This window comes from Eschrichtius robustus, chromosome 14 (assembly GCF_028021215.1).
Source record: "Eschrichtius robustus isolate mEscRob2 chromosome 14, mEscRob2.pri, whole genome shotgun sequence".
Classification (NCBI taxonomy): domain Eukaryota; kingdom Metazoa; phylum Chordata; class Mammalia; order Artiodactyla; family Eschrichtiidae; genus Eschrichtius; species Eschrichtius robustus.
The window spans coordinates 37,744,408-37,771,792 of NC_090837.1; the positions used below are offsets into that span (position 1 = coordinate 37,744,408).

The following is a 27,385-nucleotide window of genomic DNA, read 5'->3' on the forward strand; positions in this document are numbered from 1 at the left end:
TATAACAGCTCTACCACCAGGAAAAAAACCCTTAGTGGTTTGTGGATAAGATTGTGAAAACATTTATTTATAGCCAAGAATTGCCAGAAATAACAGCCAAATTAATAATTAAATAGAAGGCTTTTATTACAAAAGGAACAGAGCTAAAATAAAAAGGAATCATCTGAAATTTTTCAGTGTACAAATTCATAGAGGTTTTATTTAACCAAACAGTTATTACAATAATAACTAACAACCTGACATCTTCCAAGTTCCCTGGTGCTCCTGGCCTCTAAATCTGAGAAAGCTGACAGGGGTAGCCTAGCAATTCAGCCTGCGTGGGAGGAAATAAGAGAGAAATCGAGGAAAAATTATGGAAAAGCATGGGGGCAGGTGGGAAACACTCTAATTCGGTTTGTATTATTGCATAGAGAAGAATGAATATTTACAGTCATAAACTCAAATATGCAAAACTGTATTTTATTTTCCTATAACTGAATTTAATTTCTTCCCTGAGCTTCTTTTACTACCCAACAGCAGAAAATTTTATCTAATAATTTCTAGGTAAACTCAGTCAAATCAATGATTACTCACTCAGTCATTCCATGTTTTTAGTTAGTCAATTCAGGAATTTTTTTTCCAAGTAAAATCCAGGGACCCACTGTTCCATTCTTTACCCAGGGGCAAAAATGCTGGGGAATTTATGAAAGTGCCTGTGCTTCCACAAATGAGGTGTCTGGTTCTTGATGGTTCTCTGTCCACCATGAGCATCCACAGAGATGTAACTCATCTTCCTGGGTCCTTGGTGGTTCCTCATTCACATGGTCCATGTAACATCTGCTGACTGCTTCCCTACATCATGACCTCCCTGCATTCATGACTGGAGACCACTTCTAACCCATCAGCCTTCTCTCAGCCAATCCTACTCTACTCTTGAGCACATAGGGACCTTTCTAATGCTCTCCTGCACTCCTCGGGGTCCACAGGTGACTCAGGGGGCAGCCTCAGGCCCTCTGCCCAGACCTCCCCTCTGGGGATTTGCCACTGCCAAACCATACTTTGGGAGGGGATTCTCTGTAAAGCTTGGATTTCTCCTCAGGCCTTAGCTGGGAAGGGAAGCACTCACAGACTCCTAGCCCACCTGGAGTATAATGTCATCACACACACATGTTCAGACACACACACACAGTGCAGGGACGGGAGGCAGGACACTGGGACCCTTTTCACCAATGGTTAACTCTATCCTCGGCTATCACTGAAACACTAATTTTTCCAACTAGCTCATCCTCTCTGATGGGGCAGTGGTACATGCACAGTCCCTCGCCTCAGTGTTCGGAGACTTTTCTTGCTAATCTATTGTCTCTGTAAAAGAAACTCTAAGGTTATTTTTTATCAAGATTATTTTTATTTTGACTGTATCACCCTTTGCCAAAAGTAACAGTGTTCCACTGATATAATGAGTTAAAATTTTCGACAAAAAAATTAAAGTGGAGGGAACCTTGATTCAGCCTTTCGTGTCACTACAGTTATAAAGTTCTAACACAGAAACCACTATTGTTCCATGTTGACCATAGTATGTACAGTAACAAAGCTTCCTTGGGTTTGAGGAGGTCTGACAGGTTTATAGTCGAATTCCAGATCCATTATGTTCTAATTGGTCTCAGACAAGTTACTTAACCTCTTTGAAATCCATTTTCTTCATTCCCCACACCGATCTCATGGGATGATTGTTTAAGAGTTAAACAGGGGACCTCCCTGGCAGTCCAGTGGTTAAGACTCCACGCTTCCACTGCAGGGGGTGCGGGTTCAATCCCTGGTCGGGGAACTAAGATCCCACATGCCACACAGTGTGGCCAAAAAAAAAAAAAAAAAAAAAGAGTTAAACAGGATAACAAGGGGTAATTGTTGGTTCCCTAATCCAATGCGGTAAAATTTGAAAATCCCAGTTGGCACCATCTCAACATAAACTACTGTATAAAAGCTAATTTTTTCAATTTCGTTTCTTTTTATGGCTGAGTAATATTCCATTGTATATATGTGCCACATCTTCTTTATCCATTCATCTGTCGATGGACACTTAGGTTGCTTCCATGTCCTGGCTATCGTAAATAGTGCTGCAATGGAGGGAGGCTCAAGAAGGAGGGCATATGGGGACATGTGTATGCATAGGGCTGATTCACTTTGTTGTGCAACAGAAACTAACACAGTATTGTGAAGCAATTATACTCCAATAAAGATCTATTAAAAAAAAAAAGCTAATTTTTATTTTTGCTTCAAACAACAGAATTCACTCTCTCACAGTTCTGGAGGCTAGAAGACCAAGATCAAGGTGTTGGCAGGGCTGTGCATCCTCCAGAGGTTCTAGGAGAGATCAGACCTATTCAGTGTGTAGCCAGTTCCAATGTCTAACTACCTTACTGAAGGAAGTTCTGCTTATGTCCACCGAAACTCCTTCTGCAATGCAATTTAGATGCTAACTACCCAACTACCCAGAGTTAGCACAGACTTCATGGGTTGAGAGGGCAAACCTCCACAGGAACCCCCTCACTTGAGATGCAAGACCTGGAGTTCCCAGGCTTCTGTCCAACTGGCTAAAAATTCGGAGGTTCCCTCTACTCCCTTCAGGTTTGATAATTTAATAGAAAGACTCATAAGACTCGGGAAAGCTCTATATTTATGATTGTGGTTTTTATTATAAGGATGTAGACCAAGACCAGACAGAAGAAGAAACCTTTAGGATGAGATCTAGGAAGTTCACAAATATGAAACTTCCACGTCCTCTCCTTGTGGAATCAGGACATATGACCCCCTTGCCATATCAATATGTTCACTAACTGGAAGCTGACCAAACTTGGTGCCTAGCTTTCTTATTAGGGTTTCATTAGGTAGGTGTGGTTGATCAAGTCATTGGCAGTGTGATTGAATTCAGTCTCCAGCTGCTCTCCACCCTGCCAGAGGCTGGGCTGCTATCACCTGGCTCAGAGCTGCATCCCTCTAATCACATGGTTGGCCTTTCCAGCAAGGCCAGCCCCCACCCTGAAGCCATCTAAGGGGCCCCGTGGGTCACCTTATTAGCATAAACTTAAGTGTGGTCCGAGGGGTGCCCTAAGAATAATAGTTACCTCTATCACTGGGAAAATTCCAAGGGCCTAAAATCTCCACCCCAGGAACCTAGGGCAAAGACCAGACAAATTCTTTATTATACATCACCTTCTAGCTTAAGATAGATAAGTTGATAAATGGAGGCTCCTGAAATATGTCTTATGAAAGCCTTATAGATTGCTTTGTTTTATTCCCTCTAGGTATCATTTTACCAGTGAAATTACTTCTAATTCGTGGTCCCAAGGCAGGTATTAAACAGCTATAAGTTATCAAATTACCCCTTATTAAAATTTTAAGAAAAATGTCAAGCAGGTTTTCATTATGTCATTATGTGATCTTTATTTCTCCTTTGAACTATTCAGAAAACTTTCAATAATTTGAAGATAAAATCTCTCTTCTGATAATCATATTTCTTCTCTTCTACTCAGAACCAAAAAGAATTAGATTTTCTGATGTGATCCATACTCTTAGATAGAAACAAGGGTATGAAAATGAGTCCTTAACTTCATTGCCTATAGAGAAAAATCTTAAGTCTTAATAATAAATACTAGAAAACTGTCCTGGCATTTATGATAAAAGTCCCACCTCTGTCATTCTAAGTCAACCTGACTTTATACTACATTATAGGTAAGGAACCAACCTTGATTAAAGAAAAAGTAGCTTTTCATTCAACATGTGGGAGTATCAAAGATGCATAATTGGACTAGAGGTGTCGTGACCAATTTAAGGAGATCATATAGTGTTCACGTCTTTTACTATGACTTTAATATTGGGAGATATTTTCCCCAGGTTCATGGACCAGCATCTACAGATGGGCTCTAGGGCTTCTGTAAATCTCCTGACATGATATATAAAATATTGTACATTTTTATGGAGAGAAAATGTATCAGTTTCATCAGATTCCCAAAATTCATTACCATGACTCTTAAAAGCCCTAAGAATCACTTTTGTAAGAGAGCCCTTCTCTAGGAACAGACCAGCCCTCAAACCATTCCCTAAAGCCTCCAGAATTTATAATTCCTACCATCATAACCCAAAGGGCTGCTGTTGGGTGTTTCCACCTCCTCCATCCTTCCTGAAGCTTTTTTTTTTTTTTTTTAGGTCGTGCCGTGTGTCATGCAGGATGCGGGATCTTAGTTCCCTGACCAGGAATCGAATCTGTGTCCCCTGCATTGGGAGTATGGAGTCTTAACCACTGGACCACCAGGGAAGTCCCCTGAAGCATTTATTTTCCAAATAAGTTGACTTGAGCCTCCGTCCACATAGCCCTCCTCAATATTTCTGAGAATTCTTGGTGGGAGCGCTTATGTTTCCCTTGATCACCTCCTACTTTGATTTCCTACTCTATTCACTCTCTGTAGCAACACCTGCAACATGGAAAATAGCCCTGTTTCCTGTATTCCCCGAAGTACCATTAATATAAGACAGTTGCATATAACAGAACTTTACTGAAAGTTTAAAAAACTGAGAAGGATTGCATATCAATATTAAGCATGTTTCTAGCTTCTGTAAACTCAGTGCTTTAACATTTGCCCTATGTGCACGTGCTGGACATACCGTGTTCTGCTTTATGTTTGAGTCCCCTTGTCTTGACTTTCTGCCTCCTTCAACACCCCTGCCCCCTCAAGAGGAGTTCTCTGCTTGGGGACATGCCTTTCAAATACACACCAGCCAATACAGAGTCCACACTCCCAATCACCTTTTCATAGGGCTCTCAGATCCTTGGCCATTATCCACCTGCCCCAATCACCCCAGACATCTAGGAGCCGCCTCTGTATTCCAGAGCCTGCTAAAGTTATGCAAAATAGCAATCTAAGCCTGCTTACCCCTCCTTAATTGCTTCTTTCCAAAGAAACCACAATCAACGCTTACCCACACTTCCTCTCCCTTCTTCTTCTTCATGGCCAACCCTGTTGCTTCCTCATGTGACCCCAGGTGGTATAGCATGCCCACTTCTCTCCGGAACTGTGAGCGATAAACTATCTTTTCAGTGGCAATCATTTGCTGATCTGTTGACCTTACTATATCTCAAATTTTGTGTGAATATACTCTATTCTAGAACAGATCACAACAGGGTTCAGAACAGGAATCAACTTATAATTTATTAATAAATATCACTGCTCTTTACAAGGAACAATCCCTTTACAAGGAATTTTTTAGCAGTTCTATTTTCATGGTACTCCTCCCCCCACTGAGGTCATTACTCCCCATGGTTTCTTCTATTCTCATCCTTGGGGTTCCCCATACCCCCGCCTCTTCAGATGGCAGAGGAATTTAAGAATGTTCCTGTTATTTTACTAAACAGAACAGCTTCATTTTCTTTTTTCCTTTTTTTTTTTTTTGGCCTTGCCTCAGGGCTTGTGGGATCTTAGTTCCCCAATCAGGGATCGAACCCATGCCCCCTGCAGTGGAAGTGCAGAGCCCTAACCACTGGAACTCCAGGGAAGTCCCCTTCATTTTCCTTTCTTCAACCTCCGCCAATCTAGGACCTCCATGACCAAAAACTCACTAAGATTTTTCCTAAAGAAAAGAGCTGCCTGCCTTTAAAATAAATGCTGCTATTCCCTATGATATGGATGTTCAGCAACAATTTCATCTTTTAAAGCAAATTTTCTCTCTATTAAATATGTATCTAGTAAATACCAAAAAAAAATCCATTCATAAAAGATTCCAGTGTGCTTCAATTTAAAATATTAGCTAACAGTTTAAAATCTATCATATACACATTATTCGAGTTTGCACTTGGTAACACAAATTAATGTGTATACAAGAATTAATAGCTTTCCTATGTCCCAACAATAAGCGGTAGAAAATAAAATGGAAACTATCCCACTAAAAGTAACTAATAACTAATAATAAAAATTATGAAATACCTAAGAATAGTCTTAGCAAAAAATGCAGAGGAGCTATACTAATAAGCTCAAAACTTTAGTGAGGGCATAATTATTTAAACCTGAATAAAAGAGAGATAAGCCACAATACGTGAATTGGAAATCTATGTATATGATAAAGATGACATTTCAAGTCAGAGGAAGTAATATAATAGTCCATTAATGGTTCTTTAACAACCTACTAACTATTTTAGAATGAAAGATTATATTCCTAATACACACCATATTCCAAAATAGGTTCCAGTCATATAGAAATATTTAAAAATAAATTATTAGAACAAAATGTAGAATAACTAGGGAGTTCCCTGGTGGTCCAGTGGTTAGGATTAGGGGCTTTCACTGCCGTGGCCCAGGTTCAATCCCTGGTTGGGGAACTGAGATCCCACAAGCCATGCGGTGCAGCAAAAAAAAAAAAAAAAAAAAAAGTAGAATAACTATATAAACTTGGAGCATGGAAGTCTTTCCTCAATATGACAGCAGATGCAATAACCACAAAGGAAGAAGTAAGTAAATTTGACTATCTCAAATGATTTTGTAACTCAAAAACATCATTATCAAAGTCAAAATATAAATAATAAACTGGGAAAATGTCATTTCTATATAAAGAGACCTTACCAAAAATAAACAGCTCAGGACAAAATTGGCCAAAGGATATAGAACAGACAGTTCACAAAACAAGAAAAGCAACTAGTCAATAATACATGGAAAAGTTTTCAATAGTTAAAAATGCTCACTGCCATTGCTTAGTGTTACTATGGCGGGGAATCATTGGAGAGACGGACATCTCATGCTTTATTGGGGGGGATTATAAATTGAGAGAAACTCATGAAAAATGAGAATTTGGCAGCATGTATCAAAAGCCCTTAATACAGCAATTCTATCAGAATTTAATACAGAAATCTATCAGAAAGAAATTTGTTGACAACAGCACAAAGTTAAACATGCAAGAATGTTCATTGCAGCAATGTTTATGAGAATGGAGAAATTCCAAACTGTCCCTAACAACAGGAGATTAAATAAATAAATTATGGCACCTTCTGACAATGGGATGCCATGCAACCATTGAAATTATTATGAAGAGCTTTATTAATTTGAACTTAAAATGTTCATGGTATATTGCTAAGAGGGAAAAGGGCAACAAAAATGTTTATAGGATGTGATTTCGTTTTCATGAAATGAGTAAGCATATGCACATATTTGCAAGGAAATATATCTAGAACGATATCACCAAAAGAGAAAAAAATTGTGTTGCACAGACTTTATGATGACAACAGTGAAAATGAAAACGACAACACTCATTCAGGGTTCCACCATTTTGTCAAAACAGTCATTTCATTCTCCATATTCTCTTTGATTTGTCTTATAAGCAAACAAAATTTGATGGAGTTATCATACCCAATGACAAAAATTCCTTAGGATGCAATTGTGTCAGAAAGAGGGAAAAACCACTAAGAAAATGGGTAAAAGGATGGAAAGATGGAAAGATGAATGGATGGAAAGATGGATGGATGAATGGACGGATGGATAGACGGACATTCACCCATAGATAAGCAGGTCAACTTAACCTTTTAGAATCATACTTCATAGTAAGGAGAAGTCACTGTCAATGTCACAATTTCCATGGAGTGTTACCAAGACTCAGAAGTGTGACTGGGAGAGAGCAAAGCAAGCTGTCACCCTCCGGAGCACAATTTCACAGAGCAAAGGCTTGTCTACCATTTTTTCAAGAAAAATATATTTACAGGGCTATTGTTCAAACTATGACAGAAAAATCAGTAGAGGAAGCCATGTGAAAGCAAGACCAAGAGAAATTAGTCAAAGGGCAGCACGTTGTCCCTCTGTTCTCCTCCCACCAACCCGTCCAGCCTCTCCCCCAAGCTGGCTCTCCAAGAGGCTGGCACCAGGCTGGGCAAGCCTCTGCGAGGACCACCTTCATGGGAAACTACTCTGCTGCTTTCACATCAGGATGTGGCACAAATGACCCGTCATGTCCTTCACAGCCCTCGTCAGTGTAATCTTACATCTTTTTTGTGTGATTGTTTAATTAGTGTCTGTCTCTGCAGCCAAACCATAAACGACTGAAGACCAGAATCCACCTCTGTTTGCGCACCTTTGTGTCCCCAGCCTGGCACCTGGCACAGACCGCCTCTCAATATTTTTTAAGTGGATGAGTGAATGAGTGAAAAGCCAGCGAACTTGGATTTGGACTAGTATCCCTTACTTTTCTAGCCTTAACCTCTTTGTCTAAAAATAAGGATTCGCCGGGAGTTCCCTGGTGGTCCAGGGGTAAGGATTCTGTGCTTTCACTGCTCTGGCCTGGGTTCAATCTCTGGTTGGGGAACTGAGATCCCGCAAGCTGAGTGGCACCGCCAAAAAAAAGAAAAAAAAAAAAAAAGGATTTGCCTGTGACGTAAGATTATGGTAAGGATTAAAATTAAATAAGATGGGTCCGGGGCTTCCCTGGTGGCGCAGTGGTTGGGAGTCTGCCTGCCGGCGCAGGGGACACGGTTTCGAGCCCTGGTCCGGGAGGATCCCGCATGCCGCGGAGCGGCTAGGCCCGCGAGGCACAACTGCTGAGGCCCGCGAGGTACAACTGCTGAGGCCCGCGCTCCGCAGCGAGGGAGGCCGCCGCGGTGAGGGGCCTGCGCGCCTCGGCGGGGAGTGGCCCCCGCTCGCCGCGGCTGGAGAGGGCCCGCGCGCGGCGACGAGGACCTGATGCAGCCAAAAATAAATAAATAAATAAATTTATTTATTTATTTAAAAAAAAGATGGGTCCACAGCTACCACAGTAGATTCTTCATACATACAAATTCTCACCTGGTTTCTCCTCTCTGAGTTCTAGTTGGAGCTCCACAACCTATCAGATATGTAACTAAACTCCTCAAGATTTAATTTTTCATCTGTAAAATAAGGGATTAGATAGACGATCTTTAAAACCATGTCCACCCCTAACATTTTCTGATTCAAGAGGATCACCCTGAAAATTTTCCCTGGGAGAAGGGCTCACAAAACATTCTGGTTGTAAGAACCGGATGTAGCACTTAGAAGGAGCCCAAGTTGTGGAAGTAATACTGAAAATATTAATAAAGGACAATGTCAAACTTCAAACATTCTATTTGGGGGGTGGAAAGAGGAGTCAGTTGCCAGAATATATGCATCTCAAGCAAAGGGTCATCACTGAAATCCGATTACTCATCAACAAGGAGTAGGGTATTATAAATGTAATATTCCAATTGCATCAAAACCGTCCTTGTAAAAAAACTTTTGTCCTCCTCCATTCAGCTACGAGCGTTGCCTGTGTCATCCAATGCACCATGGCATTTGTTCATTGAACCGTTGTCCTTCTCAGGAGATGGTTTTTCACCCCAACAAAAATAACTATGAATCACTGGTTCTATGAATATTTTCTCCCTTGTTTTGTTCACAGTATGAATGAGCGATTTCAGTGTATTTCTTGCATTAGCAAAAGTTGCCATTAACCTGAAATGATCTGTATTGCAAATGCAAATTTTTGCCTTTTAATTTCAAATTTAGGGTAACCATGCAGTTCTAATTAGGAATTCATAATTCTCTTAGAGGAAGGATATGAATAATAACAAGAGGAAAAAAGAAGTTTCACAGAGAATAGAAAGCCTATTGATATTTAAAGTTTTTTTTTCAGATTCAACTGTCTATGTGACTTGAAAACTAAGAGAAAAATATTCCCTTAGTATTTAGTATTTCCCTTCGTATTTAATATTATTTAGTGTTTAGTATTAGCTTTTCTATGGCATCTATGATCAAAGTGGTCAAAGAATTTTACATGTTTCCAGGTTTCCATAAAGAAAAGAAGCATTTAACACAGACACACAATGTCTTTTTCTGTTTCCTCTGTTAAAGGATTATTTTTTTTCTCTAAATATCCCCATACAATCTAATCTAACATTCAGTTTTTATGTCTTTTTCTGTTTCCTCTGTTAAAGGATTATTTTTTTTCTCTAAAAATCTCCATACAATCTAATCTAACATTCAGTTTTTCCTGTGAAGTGTCTACAGATAGTAATTTTCGTATCTACTGCTATGTTCTCTCAGAGAATCTTGTATTTCTCCACTTAGCTCAGTTACCACACATTCTTGGAATGGCTTGCCCAACTCACTGTCTGACCAGAAAAATGTAGTCTCCTTGAAGGCAGAGCCCATTACTGGTTCCCTCAATAAATAAACAAATTATTTAAAAGGAAATTAGTAAGTTAAACAGAATATATATGTGTAAAATATATCATACCCCTAGAAGAAAAACTCATATAATTCTGTAATGTCAGACTTATGATTCAAAAATTCTAATGTGATTTTGGGTTTTTTTCAGCTTTATTGAGATACTATTGCCATATAATATATGTAAGTTTAAGGTATACAGTGTGATGATCTGATACAAGTACATATTGTAAAATAATTACCACAATAAGGTTAGTTAACACCTCCATCCCCTCACATAACTACCTTGTGTGTGTGGTGATAAGTTTTAAGATCTACTCTCTTAACAACTTTCAAGTATATGATACAATATTGTAATTATAGTCACCATGCTGTACATCACATCCCCAGAACATCTTCATCTTACAGCTGGAAGTTTGTACCCTTTGACCAACATCTTCCTGTTTCCCGCCCCGCCCCCCCCCCCAGCCCCCGGCAACCACCATTCCAACTCCCTACTCCTTTGAGTTCAGCTTTTTTAGATTCCACATATGGGTGAAAACATACAGTCCTTGTCTTTCTCTGTCTGACTTCGTAATGTAATTTTACATGTAGCAAATAGAAGGCCAGCAGTTTCCAAAACATTTAGAGCAAAGATAAAGCACTGAGCTAATATCATTATAGATAATTCCATTACCTCCTCAACCAAAACTTCAAAGTTTTCCTTCCATATCTTGGAATTCCAGTAATGAACATCCCTTCTGACATTCAACAAGAGTAGTATTCACATATACACCATATTATAAACATTCACATGCCTTTACAGTAAACTGGAATCAAATTAAATGGCTGTCAGGAGCTCATACTTTGCAACTGCTTAAAATCAAATAATCACAGACCGTTAGAATCTGAAGGGAGCTTTGTGGTCTCCAGTCCTGATTTCTTCTGTTGCAGCTGAGAACAGGTGAGACAAGTAGATGCCTCACCAGCTACCTTCTCGCTTCTCCTTCAGAACCCACAGTGCCACTCCCACCACCAGCTCTTTATTTTTCCAGTCAGCCATCAAAAGCCTTCAGCCTCAGGAAAATTTTAATCATCCAATGGAAAACATAAATTAATGTAAAATGTAGGGGTGGGGAGAGATAAATTAGGAGTTTAGGATTAACATATACACACTACTATATATAAAATAGGTAAACAACAAGGACCTACTGTATAGCACAGGGAACTATACTAAATATCTTATAATAACCTATAGTGGAAAAATATATATATATATGAATCACTTTGCTGTACACTTGAAACTAACACAACATTGTAAATTAACTATACTTCAATTTTTAAAATAAATAAAAAAGAAAAAATGTAAAATTTTACTTATAATCTTGACAGACTCTGAATTTTGCCCTTATATTTCCTTTCCAATTTTTCAAAACAAAACACCCCTGCCTTTAGACTGTGAAACAATGCTTTTTTAATAAAGTTTTTTTTTTTAATGTGGACCGTCTTTAAAGTCTTTATTGACTCACTGTTACAATATTGTTTCTGTTTTATGTTTTGGTTTTTTGGCGGGGAGGCATGCAGGATCTTAGCTCCCCGACCAGGGATCAAACCTGTACCCCCTGCATTGGAAGGCAAAGTCTCAATCACTGGACCACCAGGGAAGTCCCATGGTTTGTTGATATAACAAATCACAGCCTTAACGAAAGCTTAACAGAAAATTCCTTTTCCAGATATATATCCTGTAAGGACCACCTCTGCTTGGGTTAATCTGATCGCTCTGGGGCACAAACATCAGTGATCAGGGTTCTCTCCACTGAAATCCTAGCAGCCCTGAAGTGCAGCGGGCCTCGGCCTTCTAGCACTTACGGCACAGCACCGCCACCTAGTGCTCCTTCTGAGGAACTTGCTCTCTGCCAAAACCACCGCGCTTGGCCTTTCTGGGTTGGCGAACTATTTTTACGAGCATAGCGATCAAGATAGGGTCCTGAAACGACTTCTACATCATTACAGGAAATACTCTGGTTCACAGACCACAATCCAGCAAGCAAATAGGAACCATCTATCATAAAGGCGACGGAAACCACAAGCAATTCAGAGCAGGATCCTCAGTCTCCATTATCTTTCACTTTATTTATTTATTTTTAAATATTTATTTATTTGGCTGCACCAGGTCATAGTTGCAGCATGCAGGATCTTCGTTGCGGCATGCGGAATCTAGTTCCCTGACCAGGGATAGAACCCGTGACCCCTGCATTGGGAGCACGGCATCTTAACCACTGGACCACCAGGGAAGTCCCCATATCTTTCACTTTAAATAAATATCTCAGTTATTTAAATTGCTCTTTTTTTCCCCCCAACTGCTGTCTGAGTAAAAGAAGGCAAAACTGGAATTGACAGCAGCGATTTGAAGTGCACTATTTCACAGAAACCCTCAATGAGACAGAAAGAAGAATGCAAAAATGAAACAGAAAAATATAACATGTATGTGTTTACCGAAGTTAGTGTCTTGAGCCAAGGGAGCACTTGATTATCTCTGACTATAGTTAGGAAAGAGAGAAAATCAGATTTTTTCCCCCAGCTTTACTTGGCTGTTAATGGAATCCTAACTTTGAACATGAACGCCCTTGTTCTTGTGCTTTGTGTTTACTTGGGCTCATGTTCTTTTGATGTAAGGCAAAATAACATATTTTAAAAGTGAATACCCTCCCTCTTAAGGACTGATTGATTATTGAGGGATCAAGCCTGAAGCAGACTTCGATGGATGACTGGTCCCAAGTCCACAGCCAACCATCTTTGCTTTTACACGCCTTATCTTCTGGGTAGTATATGCATTCTATTCCACATAAAAGAAGTTTGTGCTTCTCTAAGGGGTGATTTCCCCCTGAGAAAGACTGTAAAGATAACTTACTTGATTAAGGTAAGAGCAAATTTGGTCATTTCAGACAGAAAGATAATAGAACTGCTTGAGTTAGTACCTTAAGGGGGACTCATTAATAAGAAGGAAATCCAATGAGTCGTGTCTGGGTTTAAATAACAAAAACCACAGGTGTAAGCAACACTGCTGCAATCAGAGGGTCTCCCGTTTTCCCTGTGTGTATGACTCCGCAAATAATTGCCAACAATTATTTAATTACACCCAGATGCCTTGTGTTGAAAGTCACCTTGGGTTTTCAGAAACTGGAAGATTATGAAACCAGATCTGAATCCCACAAGAGGAGACAGTCTGAGAAACTCCTTTGCACAACCTGGGCTAATTCATTATTTCTGCATTTCATGAAGGAACACAGAGTTCCCTGTGGGCCTGGGTAGCCTTGTTCAGAGTGAGATTCCCCAAGCTGCTCGCCCTTATTCCATCTGGAAAGGGGTAGGGCAGAAACACAAAGCATTGCCTGAACTATAAATGTCACTTAATGGTCAGGCAGCCAAGAAAAGGTGAAAAAAATTCAATTTTGGGGGGCAGTGCAGAGGTTTCTCCTATAATGTGAACAGCCAATTCTAGGAAATTTTTCTGCAGTTAGGCGCCAACCCAGAGACCGAAAATGGCTACCAAAACAGGAGTGCCAAGAAAGGAAGGGTTTTGTTTTTATCGCAATCTTCCTCTCCCACTTTTCTTATTCACAAAATTAGCCGGTAGCTCTGACCTGTAGGAAATTAACTAGCGTCAAAGCAGCCTCTAGTCAGGAAGACCCTGCTTCTTTTCACGGCCTCAAATCGGGACATTTGCTGCTGTTTCCTTCAGGAGAAAGGGGGAAGGACATTTAATGTCTCAAAGGAATTTCAAAGGTAATACCCTCTTTCTGAACATTTTCCCCGACTTAATTAGAACCACCGTAGAAGCAGGGGAACTCTCTTTGATTAGAGAAATCACCAATTTCAGAATAAAAATTAGAAAACAGCCTCCATGTTACTACTTCTCAAATGCACCCAAATATGATCATCTTGGGGGCTCATCATTCCTTTTTCTCATTATTATTCTTTTTTTTCAATAATGACAATTTGTAAGAATACACATTTTGCTTTCAGGTGGAACTCAACTGTTTCCATTTTGAAGTTTTAAATGCTTCATGAGCCTTTTTATTTTCCCTTTGATTTCCCTGGTGCCATAATGAAATGCCAGACTGCCTTTGTTGGGCAGCTTTGCTAGAAGAGGCTCTGATGAAAGACAAGAAGAGAGGGCTGAGAAGGGGAGGCCCTCAGGCACGTGGGCACATGGCGTAAAGAACATCCTACTTTTTATTCAAATGCTGTGGCCCATGTGCTTTTGCTGTCAGGTCTCCAGTCTTGCCATCTGGGTGCTTATTATCATTGGGAAGGAAAAGCAAATCCAGTGTCAAGCAGTTGAATCCTCATAAAAACAGTCTGGGGTCTCTTTTATATAGCAAGCCAATGATCTTTGTTGCTAAGGATACCTTTTCACAACAAATATGTAAAGCAGAGAGACTTTGACAAAAGGTTAGAGATGCTGAATAGGATTTTACATCAGGCTGCCTGTTTCTTATTGTTTTTCTTACACCTGAGTGTGGTTTTTTTAAATGGTATAATGCTTTTTAACACAACATTGTAAATCAAGTATACTCCAATAAAATTTAAAAATAATAATAATAAATGGTATAATGCTTTTAGATGGCATAACAAGCCCAGGTAGCACAGAAATAATTCCAGCAATCTAAGAAATCAGTCTTAATAAAAATCATATTTTGTGGCCTAACCTGCAAAACTGTAATTACTACAACTAGTTCTAGAATTTTTTTGAATTTGTACACTGTTAAAGGTGAAGTAGAAACTGGAACTGAATCAACCAGAATGACTGCCTGAAAAGTTAACATTCACTAAATATCTACTAACTTTAGCTTCATTTCTGCTACCTATTATGGCCCAAGAGATAATGCCACACAAAATGAAAAGGAGGGGAGGAGAGAGAAAATAATTATTATGCTAATTCTCTTTATAGATATGTTAGTTTCTTGAACTATATCTGAAGAAACTAATCCTTGAAAAGCCTAAAATGTCAAAACAAAAGAGTAATAAGCTACAGATGGTCCAGAGCATGCTCCTGCACTGAGAACATCTATGTGAAGGATAATGGGCATGAGAAAAATAAACGAAAAAACAAGTAACTCATGAATTTCATGTATTAGGTAGAAGATTCATCAAGAAACATGCTGACTGAACAGCATGTCGCCGGTACAAAACAGAAAAAGCAATTCTTCAAGAGTTTTAGAGGAGGGTTCTTTAGAGAACACGGCATCTGATCCCCTCTCTTTTTTTTTCAGTTTTATTGAGATATATTTGACATACAGCACTGTATTAAAGGGTACAGCATAATGATTTGACTTACATATATTGTGAAATGATTACCACAGTAAGTTTAGTTAACATTCATCATTTCATATAGATACAAAAAAAAAAGAAAAAGAAAAAAAAAATTTTTTTTTTCTTGTGATGAGAACTCTTAGGATCTATTAACAACTTTCAAATATACCATAACTACAGTCATCATGTTGCACATTACATCCCTGGTACTTATTTATCTTATAACTGAAAGTTTGTACCTTTTGACCACCTTTATCCAATTCCCCCTCCATCAACCCCTACCCCCATCTCTGGGAACCACACATCTGCAGATCCCCTCTTGTATAAATGGAAGCTGGGGTTCAGAAGATAAAGAGGCTTCCCTAAGAGTCCAAGTAGTTGAGCACAGCAGCCCTGAATCCATTCTCTTTCTATTTCACATCAATATCAATGCCCCACACAGCTCTCTCTCCCCAGTGGGCCACACACAGGGTTTTTGTGGGGTTTTTTGAGGCAGAAGGTACTTTTTATAAAAATTGAGCCAACATTTAAAAACTAGAAGATCTCCAGGGGTTGGGGGGAGGGGAGAGTGATGAATAGGTGGAACACAGAGGACTTTTACGGCAGTGGACATACTCTGTATGATACTAGAACGGTGGGTACATGTCATTAGACATTTGTCCTAATCCAAAGAATGTACAACCCAAGAGTGAACCCTGATGTAAACTTTGGGTGATAATGATGTGTCATTGTAAGTCCATCAGTTGTAACATATGTACCATCTGGTGAGGGATGTTGATAATGAGGGAGTGGGGACAGTGGGTACATGGGAATCTCTATACCTTCCAGTCAATTTTCGTTGTGAACCTATAACTGCTTCTAAAAGAATGAAAAATAAAAAAATAAAAAAAATTAGAAGATCTCATGCAAAACAGAGCACAGATTTCTGCTTCTATTAAGAATGAGGAGATCTGAGAAGACATACAGATGGCCAACAGGCACATGAAAAGATGCTCAACATCACTAATCATCAGAGAAACGCAAATCAAACCACAAAGAGATACCATCTCACACCTGTTAGAAGATGACAAGAGATAAGTGCTGGGGACAATGTGGGGAAAAGAAAACCCTTGTGCACTGTTGGTAGGAATGTAAATTAGGAAACAGTATGGAGATTCCTTAAAAAATTAAAAATAGAACTACCATATGATCCAGCAAATCCACTTCGGGTATTTATCCAAAGGAAACAAAATCACTATCTCAAAAAAATATCTGCACCCCCAAGTTCATTACAATGTTATTTATAATAGGCAAGAAATAGAAGAAATATATATATTATTCAGCTATTTAAAAAAAAAAAGAGGTAAATCCTGCCATTTGTGACAACATGGATGAAACTTAAGGGTATTATACTAAGTGAAATAAGTCAGACAGAGAAAGACAAACACTATATGATCTCAGGTGTATGTAGAATCTTAAAAAAAAAAAAGATACAGAGAACAGACGTGGTTGTTGCCAGAGACAGGAGGTGGGCAGTGGGCAAAATGGGTGAAGGAGGTCAAAAGGTACATATTTCCAGTTATAAGACAAATAAGTTCTGGGGGTGTAATGTACAGCACGGTGACTATAATTAACAATATTGTATATTTGAAAGTTGCAGGTGGGAGGTTGAGTGAAATAAGATCAAGAGGTAGAAACTTTTAGTTATAAAATAAATAAGTCATAGGGATGTAATGTACAGAATAGAGAATATAGTCAATAATATTGTGATAACTTTGTGTGGTGACAGATGGTTACTGGACTTATCATGGTCATCAACTCACAATGTACATGAATGTTGAATCATGATGTTACACAGCTGAAATGAATATAATGTGTGTCAACTATACTTCAATTAAAAAAAGCCAGTTGCTAAGGGTGTAAAAATTAAAAGTTCTCATCACAAGGAAAAGATTTGTAACTATGTGAGGTGATTTATGTTAACTAAATTATTGTGGCAATCATTTCTCAATAAACACATAAATCAAATCCTTTTTAAAAATGAGAAGATCTGGGGGCTTCCCTGGTGGTGCAGTGGTTAAGAATCCACCTGCCAATGCAGCGGACAGGGGTTCAAGCCCTGGTCCAGGAAGATCCCACGTGCCACAGAGCAGCTAAGCCCGTGTGCCACAACTACTGAGCCTGCACTCTAGAGCCCGCGTGCCACAACTACTGAAGCCCATGCACCTAGAGAAGCCACAGCAATGAGAAGCCCGCGCACCGCAAGGAAGAGTAGCCCCCGTTCGCCGCAACTAGAGAAAGCCTGCGCGCAGCAACAAAGACCCAACGCAGCCAAAAATAAATAAACAAAAAGTAGATAAATTTATTTTAAAAAATAATCTTTTAAAATAAAAAAAAAAAAGAGAAGATCTGGTAGCAGCGAGCAGCAAGCTGACAGAGCTGTGACTACCAAGAACTAGAACTAAACTAAACCAACTAATCTAAACTAACTAGAACTAAACTATAACTTAGTTTTTAAATTTTTTCAGCAAAATCATTCCACCTGAAAGAATCCCACCTGATTGATGTGTTGAGGTGAAATCTATTCAAATTATGTTTAATCCCCCCAGAAATGAATCCTCTATGATTTGTTTTTAAGATGGAATGTTAGTAAATTGCATTTTCAACATGCGCATTGGGTAATATTATCATATCATAGGATCCAAGGTTGAGTATGTTTTCTTTCTTCTAAAGCTTACTGACGAATTTTGTTTTTCATAAAGACCAGCGACTCATGGCTTCACTATGAGCTAGGCATGGTATCTGCAGTTGGTTCTATACTTACAGCTACTTAGAATAAAAGATAGAACAGAATTTTATTATTTATTATATACCATATGTATCACCAAAACTGGCTTTTAAGTTCTTGATGACACTGGTTCATATTCTTTCAAATTGAGAAATAATCTTTACAATCATTTCTTTTCATTTCCACAGTTAGTTCATTTATAAATTCTTAAAAGGATGGAACCAGTTCAGTCCCTAAAAGTTTCCTGAGTTTTTTTCTAAATTGCTACTTTCAGCCAAACACAAGATGTTTCCTCTTTAACAAACCATCCTGATAAGCTCTCTGGGCAAATACAGGAAGCTTGGCATTTAGTTCAATCTCTCTATATGAGGGATAATGCTCTAAGTTATGAAAATGAAGGTGTTCTCACTTAACATAGGATGAATTGTTCTACCTGATCCTTACTACCATTGTATTACTCACAATATTAAATCTCACTTTGAAAAACTGTGTTCATTAAATTAATAAGTGAGAAAATGAATCACCAAAAAATGTTAATCTAATGCATAATTTATGGTATAACAAATAAATTGAACACTCCCTGTACCTCGGGTACACGAATCTCAAACACAAAAATCAGCAAATCTTTCTTCTTTTAACTCAGGTTCATAGTTAGAGTAATAATAATGCGGATTCTGTGCCTAGCTTTTGCCCAAAAGTGCTCACCCGAAAGAATACAGAAATTACTTTTCCCATTAAAAGTTCTATAAATGATGATTTCTCTTCCTTCTTCCAGGCATAATTAAAAATAACAAATTTAAATTTTTATAAAATGACTCAGAAATCTAATTTGCCAAAGACTCTAAAGAGAATGAAGACATATTCAACTTTGAAGGAGGAAACCTAATGAAAAGTTATTCATCTGTGTAATTAATAGGGCAACCAACTGTCAGACACAAGATGTGTCATTGGCTCCAGCTGTCAGTCCCACCCTGAAAAGAAGGCGCAGGGCTCCTTGGCTTTGTCCTGATCCTCCATGACTTCTCGGGGGCGGCAGGGGGGTTCTTCCCAATTACTCTTACTATTACTTTCCTTTCTGTTCAAGACAACCCTTTCCCAAAGGGCCCAGAGGGTAACAAATAGGAAAGTCCAATGTGAAATTCCTCAAGTTCTAAATACAAATGTGTTTATGGAATAGACAGAAAACCTATGGTGGGTTAACCAGTGAGAAGAAATGTTATGACAAGTAGAATTGTAAGATGGTCCCCAAGATTCCTGCTCCCCATTGTACACATCCCCCTTGAGTGTGGATGTGACTTGTGACTATGGTAAGATAGTTACTCCCATGATTATATTACATCACATGGCAGAAGGATTTTGCAGATATAATTAAGTTCCCTCATCAGTTGATGTTGAGTTAATCAAAAGGGGACTCTTCCTGGGTGGGCCTGACCTAATCAGATGGGCACTTCCTTTGGGAAGAGATTCAGAGGATGAGAGAGATTCTTCTACTGATCTCACAGGAGCAAACTGCCATGCTGGGGAGAGGACCACATGGCAGGGAAGGCAGGTTACCTCTAGGATATGAGGAGGTTGCCCAGTTGGCCAACAGCAAGTAGCAAATTAATCAAACCCAAAGAGGGGGTCATGGGAACCTTCGATTTATAGCCTTTAGGTCAGAAGCACAGGTGACAACCTGGACTTGCCACTGGCATCTAAAAGGGGGTGGGGGAGGGAATTCCCCAGTGGTCCAGTGGGTAGGACTTTGCACTTTCACTGCCAAGGGCCTGGGTTCGATCCTTCGTGGGGGAAACAAGATCCCCCAAGCCATGTGGTGTGGCCAAAAAAAAAGGGGGGATGGGGGAGAAGTCTTGTAGGACTGAGCCCTTAACCTGTGGGGTCTGACCCTATCCCCAGGTAGATAGTGTCAGAATGGAGTTAAATTGTAGGATACCCAGCTAGTGTCACAGAGAGTTGCTTGGTGGGAAGAAACCCACACATCGGGTGTCAGAACTGTTGTGAGTTTGCTAGTAAAGTGAGAGTAAAAGAGACACAGGAGGAAGAACTGAGTTTCCTAACTCAGCTCCTTACCCACAGAAAGTGTAAGATTATAAATTTGTGTTGTTTAAGCTGCTAAGTTTGTGGTAATTTGTTATGCAGCAACAGAAAACTAATACACTCTAATCCTTATAATAATCCATGTACTATTAATATTCCCACTTTACAGACAAGAAAAATGAGGCACAGAAAGATTAATAACTTGCCCAAGGTTACACAAGTGGTAGTGGGATTTAAATTTCAGCAGTCTGGAATGAGAGCCTACCCACATCCACCCACATCACTCATCACCCTGATCAAAATCTCCAGGTCTTTATCTACCAAGACCCCCTCCAGTGGATGCCTCGAGGCTCAAATGCTACAAAACAAACTCCCAAAAAAACAAACTCCCAAAAAGTTATAAATAAAATCAAAAGACACTCCATAGAGTGGTAGGAGACGGAAATACCTGTAATTAATATAACTTACCAATGATTAGTATCTAGAACATATTAAGAAATTCTACAAATCAAAAGCAAAAAAAAACAAAAAAAGAGAGAGAGAGAGACAAATAATCCAATAGAAAAATGAACAGAGGGAATTCCCTGGTGGTCCAGTGGTTAGGACTCGGCGCTTTCACTGCCGTGACCCAGGTTCAATCCCTGGTCAGGGAACTAACATCCCACAAGCCGTGGGGCATGACCACAAAAAAAAAAAAAAAAAAAAAGAAAGAAAAAGAAAAAAAAATGAACAGGCAATTGGCAGAAAGGGAAAGTCAAATAGACAATGAACATATGACATGGTGCTGGGCCTTGCTACTACTCACACAAATTTCAACAATGATGAAGACCTAAGTATTGGTAAGAATGTGAAACAAGGACTCTCATGTTCTGCCTGAGGGAGTATAATTCCTACAACCACCTTGGAGAGTGATTTTGGAACATCTCGTAAAACTGAATATAAGAATGTCTTCTGAACCAGAAATTCCACTTTAACGTATATAGAGAAACTCTAGCCTATGTGCCTAAGAAGAAATATGAAAGAACATTCACTTCAGTCCGATTTGTATTAAGAAAGAAAATTAAGTGTCCACCAACAGAATGGTAAGTAATTAAGCAGTAAACACACAGTTTTTCCATCTCTAAATATGCTCTATCTCTCCATTTATTTAGGTCTTCTTCAGTTTTTTCAATAAAGTTTGCATTTGGTCCTGTAATCTAAGTTTAACTGATACCAGTCTTTTATGCCATGATATCTTTCTTTTAAATTGAAGTATAGCTGATTTACAATGTTGTGTTAATTTCTGCTGTATAGCAAAGTGACTCAGTTATACATATATATATACATTCTTTTTTATATTCTTTTCCATTATGGTTTATCCCAGGACATTGAATACAGTTCCCTGTGCTATACAGTTGGACCTTGTCCATCCATTCTATATGTAATAGTTTACATCTACTAACCCCAAACTCCAGTCCATCCCTCCCCTCCCCTTGGCAATCACAAGTCTGTTCTCTATATGCCATGATATCTTTTTTCTTTTTCTTTTTTTTTTTTTGGAGTAAAATTGCTTTACAATGTTGTGTTACTTTCTACTGTACAATGAAGTGAATCAGCTATATGTATACCTATATCCCCTCTCTCGGATCTCCCTCCCACACCCCCATCCCACTCATCTAGGTCATCACAGAGCACTGAGCTGAGCTCCCTGTGCTATAACAGCAGGTTCCCACTAGCTATTTTACACATGGTAGTGTATTTTTGTCAAACCTAATCTCCCAATTCATCCCACCCTCCCCTCCCCACCCTGTGTCCACATGTCCGTTCTCTACGTCTACATCTCTATTCCTGCCCTACAAATACGTTCATCTGTACCATCTTTCTAGATTCCACATATATGCGTTAATATATGATATTTGTTTTTCTCTTTCTGGCTTACTTCACTCTGTATGACAGACTCTAGGTCCATCCACATCTCTACAAATGACCCAGTTTCATTCCTTTTTATGGCTGAGTAATATTCCATTGTACATGGTATCTTAATTCTTAAATTTTAAATGTTGGTTTATCTCTTGATGAACTGAGTTATATGTCCAAGTAATTTCTTTTTAATACAAGTGTTTTACCAGGATTTTTGCATGTATAATAACACCTTCCTTTAATCTTCCCAAACAAACAGCAATCTGGCCAAGCATAAAATTCTCTAACTGCACACTTTTCTCTACAAGGAGTGTTGGCAATGATCTGTTTTCTTCTGGTGCTCGTAGAGGTCTAAGCCTATGTTTTGCTCCCTTTAAACAAGCTGTTTTTATCTGCCTGTACAGTATTGCTTCTCGATCCATGTTGAAAGGGTAAAATTGCTCTGAAGCACTGGCCGTGAAGAGGTGCTGTGGCTCTGTTAGGAGAGCACACAGGTCCTGAAACCAAAGAGCGGAAGTAGTTCCTGTCCCTGCAATGTTAGGCTCTCCTGGACCACAGGAACACTTCTCCTAGGAAACCAAGCACGCGTTCCACTGAACCTAAAGCTTTGACTGCATTTGGGGCTTCTCCTGCTAGTGGATCAGAAAGCAGAGTGGAGTTACTCTGCTGGTGGGGTTAATTGACCCAGAGAGCATGAGGAAATAAGATTGCTGCTACATAATCAAGGCGGGGAAGAATATGTCTGGAACTCAGGGATTCACCAGGCTACCACTTGTTTCCATATACAACAACCATGCCTGGCAAGAACACAGGAGCTAAGGGCTCAGACCCCTCCAGGTAAAGGTCTGGATTTCCCCCTGGGCAAACAACCTAGACCAGCAGAAAGATGAGCCACAGGTGAGGGGAATCTAGAATAGGTAGCAGGTGAGAAAGGTGGTGAATGTTTGTTGCAGTTTGGGGACTAACTACAGCAGAGGAAGCTACAGTATGAGCTTCCAACCAGCCTGTATAAGTCTATCTTTTAGAAATTTTGACTGGCCAGCCTAGAGCAAGCTTGAACCCATGACTGACAGGGGATGGTGCACAGATATACCCCAGGCTCCTTGCCCTTCATTCTATACCATCTCTCAGTTCCCCAGGCTGGAGTAACCACATTTATCAACTTAATTTTCTTCTGTTTCACGGCCCCACCCACTACCAGTATTTCCTGGAATTATTTTCCACATCCACCACTTACCTGTCCCGGTTCTTCTTCTGGAGAAATTCACACGAAGACACTTGAGCAGATTTACTATGAAGCTCGTGAAGCATCAGCATCAGAACTCCCTACTTTCATGGATGATGTTGGGGTTTTTCTGGAGTAATGAATACTCCAACTTTGTATAACTTCACAAAACCTGGATCCACTCCTGATTATTTGATATTCCATATATACTATTCATTTGTTTGTTTATTATTATTTGTATTCCTTCACTACAGTTTAAGCACCAATTAGGCAGGAATTTTAGCTCATTTGTTCACTGCTGAATCCCTAGTACCTTTATCAGTGCCGAGCACATAGTAGATGCTAATAATTTTTGTGGAATAGATAAGCGAGTAAGCCCCAAATGAACCGAACCCTTTCCTGTTTCTATCTCACTGCATCTGCTCTTTCCTCTAATTAGAATCCGTTCTGCTCCCCCCGCAGCTACTCACTCAAGACCCATCTCATATGTCCAAGAGTTGCGTGGGTGGAAATGCAGACATGAATTTAGGGAAGGATTTGTATCTGCCCCAAATGCTTAGTTCTCTCTCCAGGTATGATTTCCCCTATGTATCTATTTTAATTTTTCATTTAAAAATTTTCAAACAGACGGAAAATAGAAACAGCACAATAACCATATATCCACCATTTAAATACAGCTGTTAATCTTTTGCCATATCACTTCACCGATATATATTTTTATTTAAATGTATATATTTAAATATAGAATTAATGTAAAACAACTTACTACACCTCATGATCTGTGGATCAGCTGGGTGTTTCCTCCGCTGGTCTCACCCGAGCTCACTCCCGAAGAACTCACTCACCTAGAAGGTCGGCCAGGCTCCCAAAGGTTCAAGGTGGACTCGTTCCCAGGTGCAGCGGTTGGTGCTGGCTGTTGGCTGAGCCCCTCAGTTCTCCTTCAGGACAGTCTCAGGGTTAGTATCAGTAGGAGAAGGGGAAAGCTGCAAGGCTCACAGAACATCACATCTGCCATAGTCCTTTCTTAATCCGTTTTATTGAGGTACAATTTATGTACTGTAAAATCCACTCATTATAAGTGGACGTTTCAATGATTTTTAGTAAACTTACACAGTTGCGCAAACCATCACCACAATCCAGTTTTAGAACACTTTTTCCACCCCCAAAAGCTCCCTTATGACCATATGCAGTAAATCTTCATTTCTATCCTTGGCCCATGACAACGACTAATCTACCCAACGTCTCTCTAGATTTGCCTTTTCTGGACATTTCATATCGATAGAATCATACAATATGCGGTCTTATGCATCTAGCCTTTTTTCCTTAGCATAAGGTTTTTGATGTTCATCCATGTTATAACATGTATCAATAGTTTGTTTCTTTTATGGCTGAGTAATATTCCATTGTATGGATAGATCACATTTTGTTTATCCACTTATCAGTTGATGGACATTTAGATTGTTTCCAGTTTTTGGCTTTTGTTAATAATGCTGCTATGAACATTGACATAAAAGTCCTTGTGTGGATATATATTTTCTCTTGGGTAGAAGACACCCAGGAGAGGAATTGCTGGATCACAGAGCAAATTTACATTTAACTTGTTAACTGTTTCCAAAGTGGCTGCACTTTTACATGCCTAAAAATAATCACTGTTGATCTAGTTTCTGTACCTTCTCCCATCTCTTTTAAGTATTTATTTATTTATTTTGGCCACGCTGCACAGCTTGCTGGATCTTAGTTCCCTGACCAGGGATTGAACCAAGGCCCTCAGCAGTGAAAGTGCGGAGTCCTAACCACTGGACCTCCAGGGAATTCCCTCTCCCATCTCTTTTAATCTAGAACTGACTCTATCTCCCCAATTATTTTCATTGTACAATCTCCCACATTCTATTTTTGACTTCGTTTCTTCATGGTGTTGTTTAATTTCTCTATCCCTTCTATTTCCAGGAACTGGAAGTAAGACCTACAGACTTGATTACATTCAAGTTAACATACTTAGCAAGTGGTAATATGTACATCATATTGCATCTCATCAGGAGGCACGTAATGCCTGATTGTCCTACTATTACTGATTGTAAAATTGATCACTGGGTTGCGGTGGTGAAAGCCAGACCTCTCCATTTTAGGTATTTTTGCCCTTGGCAGTTAGCAAGTAATCCATAGGGTAATTCTATGCCTATTACCAAAAAAATCAAGTGGGAGAGGGTGTTTTAGATAACTTACAAATATTAAGACACAAGCTGACAATTAAAATTTTTAATGTAATTTTTAAGGAACAATATGTATACTTAGCATCTGGAATTAATTAAGCAATATAGTCAAGTACTCATTTGGCCATGAGTTTTCTGGGAACCAAAACAATAAAGCAAAGATATTTCGTATGAAGTCTCACTTCCAAATAGAATAAGGCACATGAATTCTTCCATAAAGGTGAACTAGACTCCAGCAGGAATGTCTCAAAGGGATCCTTATATAAATACACTGAAAAATATAATGGATAATTATTCATATACTGTAAAAGCCTGGACGTTTGTATACCTTGACTGAAGAACCAGCCTTCTGTATCTGAAAAGGAAGTTTTCCTCCATTGGGACTTCCCCAGTGGTCCAGTGGTTAGGACTCTGTGCTTTCACTGCCGAGAGTACAGGTTCGATCCCTGGTTGGGGAATTAAGATCTCACAAGCCATGGGGCGAGGCCAAAAAAAAAAGTCTTCCCCCCTCAAACATCCAATTTTGTGAAACAGACCTTAAACAGTGAGAAAAAGGGACACCTGTCATTTCTGCAAGAGCAATTAAAGCAGCCCTAGAAATTAGTAAAATGACAGATTAGCCTAACAGCATTGTTTTGTTACTCCTATAAAGATATTTTTAAAGGAACTGTGATTACACACACACACTCACACAAACACACACACACACACACACACACACTCAAGAACATTATCCTCTGATTACCTAAGATAATACAGTCCAATAACTTGGAGACCCTGGAAGAACAGATAAACACAATTCCCACAAATCTTTTTTCATATTCTTCCTTTCTCTTTCTCTCTCTTATCAGATGTCACAAGCAAACTCTGGCAAGGGCTGAACTGCAATCAATTCGTAGTGACAAATAACTAAAATGCCAGTCTTCTGTGTTGCTGAATGGAGGAAAATACATATGCTTTAGATCCCAGACGTGCAGATGGCACAGTTGAAAGTGTTGGGAAAATTTAGGAACCTGATTCACATTCTTGCCAGAGACAGAGCAGCCTACATTCCTAGGGAAGCTACCAGAAACCATGTATTTTTTTCTCAAAATACAGCTTTGGATTGTAAAGAAAAAATTGTTGCTTGCCATTCCAGTTCTACAAGGGATCAAGCCATTAGTCACTGCAGTCACCCACAGACAGTGTATCCTGAGGGGAATTCAGGATGGAGAAAAACAGGAAGCATTCTGCGCTTTGAATATACCGGTCCCTAGATAAGATACTTAGATAAGGAAAAATTTCAATGACCCCAGATTCTTGCATCTTCCCATACTTAGAAAAACACTAAAAGCATTAATTTGAGATGTCTGCTCTTTGGGATTAGCAGTCATCTTTTTATGCTTGACTATATGTTTTTCCCAGCAAAAAAATTCATCTGTAACGTGGCTCCTCCCTCACCTCTTCAGAGAAGTTCCTCAGAGCTAATTGAGAGCCTGTGTCCCAAGCTATAGTCCTCAGTAAGGTCCCTGAATAAAACTTAATTCACAACTTTTGCATCATGTGTTCTTATTTCAGTCAACAGGATCTACTCATAAACTCAAAAAAAAAGTGCTTTGTTGATAAATCTGTATCATAAAACATAGAAGAAATTGCTTTGTCTTTTTATTTTTTTATTTATTTTATTTTTGGCTGCGTTGGGTGCTGCAAGCAGGCTTTTCTCTAGTTGCAAGCAGGCTTTTCTCTAGTTGCGGGAGAGCGGGGGCTACTCTTTGTTGTGGTGTGCAGGCTTTTCATTGCCACGGCT

At 39.3% G+C, this 27,385-nt stretch overlaps 1 non-coding gene across 1 annotated transcript; it reads left to right on the forward strand.

The window, feature by feature from the left end:
- The first annotated feature begins 20,846 nt into the window (after positions 1–20,846).
- On the forward strand, positions 20,847–20,918 carry TRNAE-UUC (transfer RNA glutamic acid (anticodon UUC)). Its single transcript has one exon. It is a non-coding gene; the product is annotated as a tRNA-Glu (tRNA).
- Positions 20,919–27,385: the final 6,467 nt, after the last annotated feature.